We start from the raw sequence: 12,192 nt of genomic DNA, 5'->3' as shown, positions 1-12,192 counted from the left end.
ATAGGGTCAGCCAGCACCTCACTAGGACCCTGTTTCACCCCTATAACAGATCAGGTGCTTAGAACACATCTCACAGGTGGAACTGAATTCATGGGCCTTTCAGTCAGGAGAGGTGTGGTGGTGAGAGATTAAGAAACTAGAAGTCCTTAAGAAGAGAGGTGACCCTTGGCCTGACCACCTGAGAATGGAGTGGAAAATTAGGAAGTGACATGGGTGGCCCTCAAGCTTTTATAGCCTCCCCATCTGAAAGGGGTTTTCTTCTGACTCACCTGGGTTCTATTTCTCATCACCTTCTTCCTCAATTTAAAAGGAAGTGGCAAAGTCTTGTCTCTGAGGGGTGCCCTCCCCCTCCAGAAAAAAAGTTCAAGACATGGAAAGTCATATGGTAGCTGGAGTCACTCCCTTCTCATGTTTACCACTTTATTGCTCTGTTTTATCCACCAGGACAGCCCCGACAACTTCACAGCCCAGACACAGAGAGTAGTAGTCTGTGCCCCTGTCATCCTTTCATCCCTTGAGGATCTGAGAGTAGGCCCTCCAGAAGACAAGCCCAGGCTTGCAGGGACTGAGGCAGGAGTCTCATCTGAGTCAAATCAGAGCTGCAGCACAGGCCACAGAACCGAGGCAGGGCAGAAAGAGTTGCCCACCTTCCCCGAGATACAATGGGCCACTTGGCACACAGAACACAGACACCTCAACTCCACAGGATGCAGACACCCCCTCTTCCATGTTAGATGGTCCTGGGTTGGATCCCACATGCTGCAATGCATGTGTGCCCTTCCCCTTGAGCCGCATCTCTGACCCCTCATTGGATAGGTCCTTTTCATTCACATTCTCAGAGACCTTGAGTCCCTCAGTCATTGTCACCCTGGCCTGAGCTGTCCTCTCAGACATACAAGTCTGGCAGACCCAGTTGAGCAGCCCTAGACACGAATCCCTGAACCCTTCAGAGCTGCCACTTTGAAGGTCTCCAGGGGAAAGAGGTGTCAGGGGAGCTCAGGGCACAGTTGTGGGTCCAGGCAGGTGAAGACACCACACTCTCCCACCCCTGCCCCCCTCTGGGGTAGAGAATGCCGAGGATATGGACTCTCGTGTCACCTGGGGCTGCACATGGCCTGACTGTGGCCCAGAAAGTCAGGCTGGCGCAGGGAGAGGAGGAGCCTCAGGGACAAGGTGGGTGTGGCACTAAAAGTCTGGAAGGTTTCTCTCCTGGGGTGTGGGGGGGAAAGGACTGACAGGCAGCCGCTGGTGCTGATTCTTTCTCATCACAAGTGAGGAAAGGTTCCATGGAGCCGACAAGTCACCTGCTGTTCAGAGCTTCAGGCCAACCTGAGAGGGTCCTCCTCTGGGGCCAGCATTGGAGGATGGGGAACAGGGCACCCCCGAACTTTCTCCAGAACCAGGATGAGAGCAGAGGCGGCTGCCTTAGTGCTGCAGAGACCAGGTCAGAGCCTCACAGAGGCAGGGCTGCTGGGAAACCAGATCCTGCAGCCCACGCCTGTCCTTTGCGGTGGGACAGGTGCTCGGGCAGTGACAGCTGCCAGCCGCCGGGATGACAGGGACACAGCAGGTGCAGGGGCGGGGGGGCAGAAAGGGAATCTGAGAAAACAAACTGGCGGGCGTCCTCCCAGACCCAGGCCAGAGCCAACCACTCCTTTTGCAGACCCTCTGTGACACAAACACGCCTGTCCGGTCCCCATCCGGGCCTCGGTGGCTCACTGTCCGCAGTGAACGGACCAGGCAGAATGGATAGAGCAAGAAAGAAACCCAGTTTCGGTTCCCAGGACAGAGTGTGCCAGATGGAGCCCGCACCCAGAGCCCCCGGCAGGAAGCAAACATTCACCCGTGATAAGATCTGGGTCACCTGCCAGAAAGGGCGGACGCTGTGCCCAGCCCACCCACGTGCGGGTGGAAGCCAGGTCCTGGGCTCAGGCAGGCAAGCCACTGCCATCTGAGCTCAGATTCACCCGCTGAGTCAGAGCCGAGACAGTCCTGCTGCTCGGGACCTCAGAACTTGGAACCCGGGTGCAGTAGGAGGGCAAAGGGCCACATGCCAGCGCCAAGTAGGAGGCGACGAGTCCATCACTGAGCATCAAGGTGACCCACAGGAGAGTGAGGGGGCTCTTCTAGGGAAAAGCACTTCATCCTCAGTCCCCTGCTCCACCTCTCAGCACCTCTACCATGAGTTACACTCGAGCCTGGCATGCAGGACTGAGCATGGGAGCTACACAGAAACAGAACAAGGGACAGAGAAGAGCACAGGGAACAGTATAGGGATCAGCACATTCAAGAAAATATATAAACTTGTCCCTCTTGTCTGGTTCAGAGTCGGAGGATCTCAAATGGAAGCAGCCCTTATTCCAGTGGTCATAAGAACTGCATTCATATTCAGCAGCTTTATAACCTTGCAGCGGAGGGCAAGGCCATTAGGAGAAGGGAAACTATGAGATCTGGTAGCTAGAGTGTTGCAAGAAACAGGATGCAAGTGCTGGAGCCAGTCCTGAGCTTTATTGTCCAGGATGGGGCCACACTGCTCTGATCTTGTTGGGTCTGTCTAGATGACGAGGAAATCTGGGGCCAAGACCAACAGCCTTAACCCAGCAGGCAGAGAGCCTCTCCTGTCCTCCAGGCATGCACATATGTATACATATGTCCACGTGCATACACACGTGGGCACACATGCTCATATGTACATTCTCTCTATCTCTTTTTTTATTCTCTCCATCTGTCTGTCTCTCACACACCTTTAGACCCCATGATTCACCTTAGCCCTCTGGACCTCTCCCAACACTCAGGCACACACAATGGCATAAGAGGGGACAGTGTAGGATTCCCAAGACTGGCCACTCCCTAAGGGCCATAACTAGACCCCAGGAGCTTCTCGCACTAAAAACTCCTAGTTTGTGCTCAGGGATCATTCCTGGCTCTGTGCACAAAGATCTCATCTGGCTCTGTGCTCAGAAATCCTGGCAGTGTGCAGAGATCACTTCTGACAGTGCTCAAGGATCATTCCTGACAGGGCTCAGGGGTCAAATCAGGGTGAGCCACATGCAAGACAAGAGCCTTAAGCCCTGGACTATCTCTGTAGCCCCTCTGACTTATGTTCCTCACGCTTTACTCAGTTTGTGAGAAGCTCCTGACTGAGTTCCTCAAAACAGCTTCCTGACCCTGTCAACAGTCACCAATAGTAGTGCCTTCAGGACCCAGGATGAGATGCCCATGGAAAGGTTTATGAGCAGACCCGAACTTGGACCTCTGGCTGAGGGCTGCACTGGGAAAAGCCACATCAGTGACCACAGGCCCAGGGCTGCATAGGTGGCATCGTGCTCCCTGCTGCATTACATCAGGCAGCCTAGGCCCAGAGCTGTCATGCCCCCCGGGCATGACATTGTTCTGCCTACCCAGGTCCCTATAGAACATTCCAACACCCTGCAGCCTCACCCCAGCTGGGCTAGACCCCTTCTGCTGCACCTGAGACTCAGCTATGGGTCCTGCTAGCAGTGAGTAGTAGGAAGCTCAGTGTGTGGGATGTGGGATGACTCCAAGTGTCCATGGAGAAAGTGTGAAGGAGAAGAGGCAGGTCTGCCCATGGTCCCTCCTGCCTGATGCTGGAGTGTGGCCCTTTGCCCTCCCACTGCATCTAGCTTCCAAGTTCTGAGGTCCTGAGCAGCAGGACGGTCCCAGCTCTGACTCCACAGGTGAATTTAAGCTCGCATGTGTCATGTGCCCCTTCTGCAGAATCTAGAACTCATCCAGTCCATGGGGCATCCTTCCAGTCACAGTGTCCTAGGTCCTGGACACCCCAAGGGAAAGGCTTCATGTCACATGTCCTTCCAGCAGAGGGATGTATGGCTGACTGGTGCTTGATGCCCACTGGCACCCTGAATTGGGCAGAAAGGATGGGAAGGGCCAGAAGTTAAGTGACCAGCTATACCCTGGAATATGGAGGCAGTGGGGCCAGTTCTACCCATCTGCCATTGGGCAGTAGTAGAGTGCCCAGGCCCTAGGACCTGCAAGACTCCAAGGAGGGGACATGGGAGACAGCCACCAGCAGCCTTCCAAGCTCTCCTTGCTTAAGGTGAAGGCAGGGGGAGCCTCTCTAATTATTTTGCATAAAACATTTATATTACTGCTTTCCAGCCACTGCCTTTCTCAGAAAAAGAAGCCTATCATACTGCAACCAAGAGGTGCCCCAGCCTGTCACTTGCTTCTTCATTTTAATGACAGGAAGCTGTGCTCAGGAGAAATCCCTGCCCAGGCTACTCCTAGTGTCATGAGAGCTGAATTTACTCTCCAAAGAGAAAACAGATGTTGTGGACCCAGGAAGCAGGGCTGGGGACTCATAAAGTCGACAGAAGCCCACTTCCCACTGCCCATAACTGGGTACCTGCTGAGGTCACAACCGCCAACCCCATTTTACAGAAGAAGAAATTAAGGCTCCAAGAGGTGAGGTGAGTTGCTTAAGACATATAAACCCCTCAAGTGCCTGCCAAGACCACCATGACTGATGCCCTGACAGTGATTCTGCTGTAGGTGCTTCCCCAAGACCCCCACTTCCCCACATCCAACTCATTCCCCCCATATACCCCTGCTCCCCCACCCCTGCATTACAGCACCATTCATGGCCAACAGAGAACCAGGCTTAGGAACTGGGCTCCAGAAGGCTCGAATTGAAGTCCAGGGGCCAAGCTAACTACTTCTAACCCATCCCACCTACCAATTAGATTGGGTCTAATTGGCTGTGGGACTCCCCTTTCGAAGTGGGTGGTGGGCAGGGGGCCTCCCTCAGGGAAAACACAGTGGGATGGGAAAACACATGGCTCCCCAACTAAAGCCAGGAACAACCCTGAGCACCAGCAGGTACAGTCAAAATAAATAATAAGGGCCAGGAGAGATAGCACAGCGGCGTTTGCCTCGCAAGCAGCCGATCCAGGACCAAAGGTGGTTGGTTCGAATCCCGGTGTCCCATATAGTCCCCCGTGCCTGCCAGGAGCTATTTCTGAGCAGACAGCCAGGAGTGACCCCTGAGCACCGCCGGGTGTGGCCCAAAAACAAAAAAAAATTTAAAAAAATAATAATAATAAAATAAAAGGCATAAAGGGCCAGAGAGATAGAAAGGAGGTGGGGCATTTGCCTTGCATGCAGAAGGACAGTGGTTTGAGTCCTGGCATCCCATATGGTCTCCCGAGCCTGCCAGGAGCAATTTCTGAGTGTAGAGCCAGGAATAAACCCTGAGCGCTGTTGGGTGTGACCCAAGAACCAAAAACAACAACAATAAATAAATAAATAAATAAATAAATAAATAAATAAATAAATAAATAAATAAATAAATGGCATAAGATCTTAACCTATTAAACTTCTAGCAAAACAAACAAACAACCAAAAAAACAAATTCTTGACATTGATCTATACAATGACTTTTTTTTTTTTTAAATATGGCCCCAAACACAAGGGCAATAAAAGTAAAACTAGAGTGGGCTGGAGATATAGCACAGCAGTAAGGCATTTGCTTTAGGTGCAGAAGGACGGTGGTTCAAATCCCGGCATCCCATATGGTCCCCCGAGCCTGCCAGGATCGATTTCTGAGCATAGAGCCAGGAGAAACCCCTGAGCACTGCCAGGTGTGACCCAAAAAACAAACAAACAACAAAAAAAGTAAAACTAGATAGGTGGATTGCATTAAATCAGAATATTTATGTTCAACAAAGAAAACAAATAGCAGAGTGAAAAGAGAACTTAAAGAATGATAGAAAATAGAATATTTCCAAGCCTGATTAGGGGTTAAGATTCAAAGTATATAAGAAATGCTCAAAATTCAATGGCAAATAAATAAGTAACCTAGTTAAAAAATAAAGCTGAGGATCCAAGCAAATATTCCAAAATAATGTGAATGAACAGTAGGTAGACAAGAGTGTTCAGCATCACAAATCCACAGAAAAATGCACATTGAATTCATATTGGAATGTCAATTTATACCAGTTAGAATAGCTATTATTAAAAATAAAAAAAATTATCTCTCCTCTCTTCCCCTCTCCTCCTCTCTTTTCCTCTTCCCTCTTTCCTCTCTCCCCTCCCGTCCTCTCCCCTCTTCTCACTTCTCCTCTCCTCTCTTCCCCTCTTCTCTCCTCTTTTTTGTTTTTTGTTTTTTCTTTTTTACTTCTTCTCTCTTCCTCCTCTCTTCTCCTCTCTTCTCCTCTTCTCTCTTTCCTCTCTCCTATTCTCTCCCCTCTTCTCACTTCTCTCCTCTCTTCTCTTCTCTCCTCTCCCCCTCCTCTCTTCTCCTCTCCCCTCTTTCTTCTCTCTCCTCTCCTCTCTTTTCACTTCTCCTCTCCTCTCTTTCCCTCTTCTCTCCTCTCTTCTCTTCCCTCCAAAGGAAAAAAAAATGAGCCAGAGAAAGAGAGCAAACATAAAAGGCTGGGACATATTTTGCATACAGGAGACTTGAATTCATCCCTCAACATTGCATGTCCCTAGAGCAGCACAAGGAGTAATTCTGGAGTACAGAGCCAGGAGTATGCCCTGAGCACAGCAAGGGCCCAAAACACATACAAGAAAATCACTTATAAACAGAGCTACAATATTACCCAGCAATCTCACTTCTGCGTTTATCTCAAAGAAAACAAAAGAGCTACCTGCCCACTCATGTTCACTGCAGCCATACACACAATAACCAAGATATGAAAATAATTCACCACAGAATTATTGGGCAGATAAGGTGAGCAGATTAGAAACGCCATATGCTTATGTGCACACACACCATGAAACACTATTTATGTTTTCGGTGACAACACAGGGAGCTGAGAAAGGGTAAAATTACAGACGTAAAACAAGCCAAAGGAAAAGACAACTGCATGATCTCACTGGGAAGCGAAACCATCAAAGACAGCTCTCAAAAAGTAGAGTTCAGTAGAACAGTGGGGATCAGGGGAAAGTTCAGGAAATGGAGAGATGCTGGCTGGTCACACGGCTTTTTGGCTTCTACCATTATTTAGGCCATCAGCTGTGCCTGTGGCAGTAGAGGGACTGAAATAAAGAAGATGAAGAACTATGTCTTAAGTGTTAAGTGAGGGTTTCAGCATCCTGAACACACACACACACACACACACACACACACACACACACACACACACACACACACACACACAGCCAAGAAAGATCTGGGTCTTCTAAGTAAGTCTCCAGGGAGTTCCTTTATCTCTATAGAAGTAGCCCCAGAGGGGCCAGAGAGATAGCACAGAAGTAAGTAGAACTGACCAGGTTTGATTCCTGGCATCCCATATGGTCCCCCGAGCTTGCCAGGAGCAATTTCTGATTACAAATCCAGGAATAACCCCTGAGCATAGCCAGGTGTGGCCCCAAAGCCAATCAATTCATAAATAAATAAACTGCTTTAAAAAAAAAAAAGAAGAAGCAGCCCCAGATTCCCAGCCCGTTCCCAGCTCAAAGGAGCCCCAGATTCATTTGCATTCTCCGCAGGTGGGCCAAGTGCTTTGGGCCAACTGACCCTGCCTGGCACTGAGGGGATAAGAGCATGAAGATGAGCTTTAGCTTGGCACCAACAGTGGCCAGTACATGCCAAAGTATCACCACATTCTGCAAATCAGCTGGGCTAAAGAGGCTTGCTCTAGCAGGCCACCATTCAGGGAAGGAAGCATAGATAGCAAAGTAGTTTTTTTTTTTAAGCTTGAACCATCAAAACACTGTGTGCTTACTATTAAAAAATAAGTACAATAGTACTAATTTGTATGGATTAAAAATAAAAGACTCCCTTTGCCCCACCCCATTTATACCCATAGACACTCACTCTGCCCTATCTGTAAAGCAAACCAACAATAACAAAAACCACAGAAAGGTGATGAACAGCTGCACAGAGCAAGGCCCCAACCAGGGTTAGGCTCTGTTTTCCTGGCCATTGCTCACTTCCCTTACTCTTTCCAGCCCTTTTCAGTTGCTATCAGGCCTTCTCTAGCCACTACTTAGAAATGTAAGCATCCCCCAGACCCCCAGCCCTAATCCCTACCCCAGCCACAGCCCGTAATTTATTTCCTCCCCACAGCCATCATCACCATCTGACACCCCATATGTCATCTACTTTTTCAGAGCCCTTCTCTCCTCAAAGACTGGAACTCTTAAGGCCATAGAGATAGCGTGACAGGCAGAGGGTCTGCTTCGTCTGCAGAAGGCCTGGTTCGGATTCCCAGCACACTGGGAGCAGTCCTGAGTAGAGCTGCCATTAGCCCCTAAGAATGTGACATCTGACCCCAAACACAAACGAAACAAAAGAATAGAAGTGACAGTACATTAATTCAAGCTGTATCTGAGTGCCTAGAGCAGTGGCTAGTACACATAGCAAGTGTTAGTGGGCATGTAGAAGGGAGGGAGAAAGGGAAGGAAATTACACTACATAGAGTCAGCCAGTCACAGGTGAGAGTACAGAGTCACTTTCGAGAGAGGAAATAGTGCGAGAGTTGGAAGATTATTCCCAAACCTAAAGACATGTGCATTGCAACCTGCAAGCTGGGGGATCAGGCAGAGGGGCACAGGGAGGCAATGCCCCTCTAAGCTGGTTCATGTGCCAGGCGAGTAGGACCCTGTCAGAGAAGGGAGCTGGGCAGGGGCCTAAGCCCAGAGTGCTCTGTTCTCTGAATGTGTCCTACCTACCGAGCACCTGGGACTCCCTGAAGGGGCAGAAAGTACCCAGCAATGGGACCTATCATCAACATATCAGTAGGGAAGGAGCAATTTCTCTGAGTCATCATCCAGGGATTTCACTGAGTGATCAATGAGGGACCTGGGGATGGAAACTTGAGGTCAACTCAGCCAAGGGCCAAGGCACAAGCCAACCCTCTTGGGTGACTCAAGCTCATCTAATACCCTAACAGCACCTCTGCTGCTCAAGCATTTCCTGTGGATATTCAAGGCTCAGCTGCCTAAGCCACAGCTGATCCTACTGTGTCCCCTCCCACATGCAGGGCCAGCCAGTGCGACACTTCCTGGTAAAGGAACCGACATTTGGACGCTCTGAGAATCTGCCCACAGTCAAGGGTCTAGAATCCTGGATTGAACCCTGAATACCATGGTCCTTCTCAGGGGATGGGCCCCTGACCCCTCTCCCAGTCTGCCACAATTCTGGTGGATTAGAAATCATGCCTCACACTACATAAATTGATAGTAACATTCCCGGATCCCACCCCAGATTTACTGAACATGCTCATTGGGGCCTGAGACAGCACAGGCCTGGTATGCTCCTGGCCCAGGTTTAGTCCACAAGATGCCTGTGCACAGAAGAGACTCTCAAACCTTTCAAGAGATAGACTAGGAAGTTGCTACCTCCCAAAAAAAATATTTCCTACAGGTGGGCCCAGAAACTGTCATTGTACAAGATCCCAAGTCATCGGAAGGCTTTTAGATTACACCTTATTTTACCCAAAACAAAGATCATCCCTGGTATCTTTGTATCTGTTTACAACTTACTTTTACTTTCTGTTTAGAGATTGTTTTACATGTAAACCTGGATGAGATTGGATCAGAATAGCTTGAGCTATCTGTGCTTACTCTGCCCTTAGTGTCCCACATGGGGGTGGCCTCTGTACTCAATAAAAATGACAATTCTAGCTTTTGATATGAGGAAAATTGTCAGACTACACGTGTTTCATCCTCAGTCTGGTTTAGATTAGTTCATACGCAACCCTGCTTTAGACTCATTTACCTGGGGTTGAAGATACGGCATGTGGGGTGATTTAACAGAGGTCCACAAAGTCTGTGACAGTGCACTGGGCCTTTCATGGCCTCTGTTCTCCATTTCCAAGCTCCTGTTCTGCCCTGGCTAACTGATGTACTGATTATTATTATTTCAATGTTTCTAGTGGGGCCAGACCCAGCTGGGTTCAGGGGCACCAGTGCCAGGGATCAAACACAGGGCTTCACACACACTAGGCATGTGCTCAACCACTTGACACTCCCCTTGGCCTTTCTGCTCTCCTCCCCTGGATTTAAATAACACCCATCACCTACTGTCAATCCAAGGTGCATTCCTGACCTCTCCACAGAGCTTTGGGGGATCTTGCCACTCAACATTACCCCCAGGAGACCTTGGGGGCCATTGACATACCCAAATTCATTCCATCATCTCCAGTTCTCCTGCCCCATTGCGTCCTGTTATAACACTCTCTCCCTCTCTCTCTTTCCCTTTCTCCCTCTCTCTCTCTCTTTTTTTTTTTTCGGGCCACACCCAGTGATGCTCAGGGGTTACTCCTGGCTATGCACTCAGAAATCGCCCCTGGCTTGGGGGGACCATATGGGACGCCGGGGGATCGAACCACAGTTCGTCCTACGCTAGCGCTTGCAAGGCAGACACCTTACCTCTAGCGCCACCTTCCAGGCCCCTCTCCCTCTCTCTTGTACACACACACACACACACACACACACACACACACACACACAACACCATCTAAAAACCATGCACCTTCTGAATTCTTAGCTCTTCTCCCAGCCTTCCCCACCATGCATTTCCCCGGAAGTGCCTCAGCATCAAAATAGCCTTAAACAGCTGTGTCCTCTCCTCCAAGCTTCATTATTCCCTCTTCTACATGGCAGCTAGAATCATCTTTGCACAAAAATGACTCAAACTTCAGGGAGAGAATACAAGAGTAGGGGTCCTCAGAGAAGTTAAGGGGTAGGGCACCTGCCTTCCACATGACCAACTCGGGTTCAATTCTTGGCACCCCATACAGACCCCTGTGCACTACCAGGAGTTATCCCTGAGCGCAGTGCCAGGAATAAGCCCTGAGCACTACCTGCTGTGCTCCCCTAAATAAACCAGAAATGAACAAAAAGAAATAGAGATCAAAGTGCTTGCCTGTAGCTGGCCTGAGATCAAATCCCTGGCACCATAGAGTGTTCCCTGAAAGCGCCAGGAGTTACTCCTAAGCACAGAGCTAGAAATAGTTCCCTGAACATCATCAGGTGTGACCCAAAAGGTCCAAAGATTGAAAGAGAGAAAATCTACAGTGGCTCAGCTTCCTGGAGGCGCCAGACCTGTGCGTTTCTACAATTGACTTTCAGATCCCCGGGTGGTTCTTCAGAGCTAGAGATGGTCTTTTGTACGCAAAGGCCTCTGAGGAGCTGAGGTGATAGGGCTTTAGAAGCAGCCTTGGCTGTAGTACTCAGCTCCAGCTGAAAGAGCTGAATGGAATGTTCATAGTAAACACACCCTGTCTCCTGCCCGCCTTTCCCCAGCACCCAGCCGCCTGCTCTTCCGTCAGGATCTCTCAGGCCTGCACTTCCAAAGACCTCTCTCCCCTTCCTGTCCTACCTGCAGCAAGAGCTCCCTCCATCCCTGCTGAATGGATCAGGAGCCCAGCAGGAGAGGACTTGGCAGGCCAGAGCAAAGACTTTGCATGTAGGAAGCCCAACTTCAACCCCTGGCACTGCCCAGAACACCCCCAAACACAGGGCTGGGAGGAGTCCCTGAACACTGCCAGGTTGGGCACAAAACTAAAGCAACCCCTACAGAATGCATTAAATGAGAAGTTCTTCTCAAAAGGACTTACATGGGTAGATATTTCTGGAAAGACCAGCAGCCTGAGGAGTTTTGCTAGTGTTTGACACTGAGGGACAGAGCTAGCTCAGGGGCCTTTGCGTAAAAAAGAAACAGGCTTCCAAGACTGAAATTCAATGTGACAGGTCAGTGGGTTCCAGGATCACCACTATTCAAGGCCCACCTATCCCCATGCTAGCTGCCTGCGCCCCATTCCTCTCACTGGGCCTCAGGGACCCATGTCAGATACAAAGACAAAGACCCTCACTGCTCCCCCAGCTGGCTCAGGGATAGAGCTGAGGTGGGGCCAGACTCTGCTACTCAGGTCCTACGGGGCTTCTGGTGGCACGGGTGGCTCTGTTTTCAAGGAGGGGAGCCTTGGCACAGAGAGCAGTTGCCCACCCCCACCCCACCCCTGTTCAGGTGGGTAAACCCCACTTTCTGACTTACTCCATGCAAGCCCAGCAGTGGGGAAGGTCAGAGAAGATCAAAGAAGGCACCAGGAGTCCAAAGCACAGGGGCACCTCTCAGCACCTTTTCCCCTCATCTCTTCCCAACCCTGTCCAGCTCTCCCATGCCTCTCCATCAGGCTCCTCACCCCAGACCTAGGGCTCAGCTGCTCCCCAGAAGCCAGTGCAGAGTCCCACCCTCTG

At 50.1% G+C, this 12,192-nt stretch overlaps 2 protein-coding genes across 2 annotated transcripts in view; one reads left to right on the top strand and one right to left on the bottom strand.

Moving 5' to 3' along the window:
* ATP5MK (ATP synthase membrane subunit k) overlaps positions 1 to 12,192 on the top strand; it is a 259,560-nt gene that overhangs the window by 46,041 nt on the left and 201,327 nt on the right. The window lies entirely within an intron of this gene.
* Positions 1 to 12,192, bottom strand: part of NEURL1 (neuralized E3 ubiquitin protein ligase 1) — a 73,460-nt gene that overhangs the window by 34,592 nt on the left and 26,676 nt on the right. The window lies entirely within an intron of this gene.

The sequence above is a fragment of the Suncus etruscus genome, chromosome 17, assembly GCF_024139225.1.
Source record: "Suncus etruscus isolate mSunEtr1 chromosome 17, mSunEtr1.pri.cur, whole genome shotgun sequence".
NCBI lineage: Eukaryota > Metazoa > Chordata > Mammalia > Eulipotyphla > Soricidae > Suncus > Suncus etruscus.
This window is presented reverse-complemented; position numbering and strand designations above follow the sequence as displayed.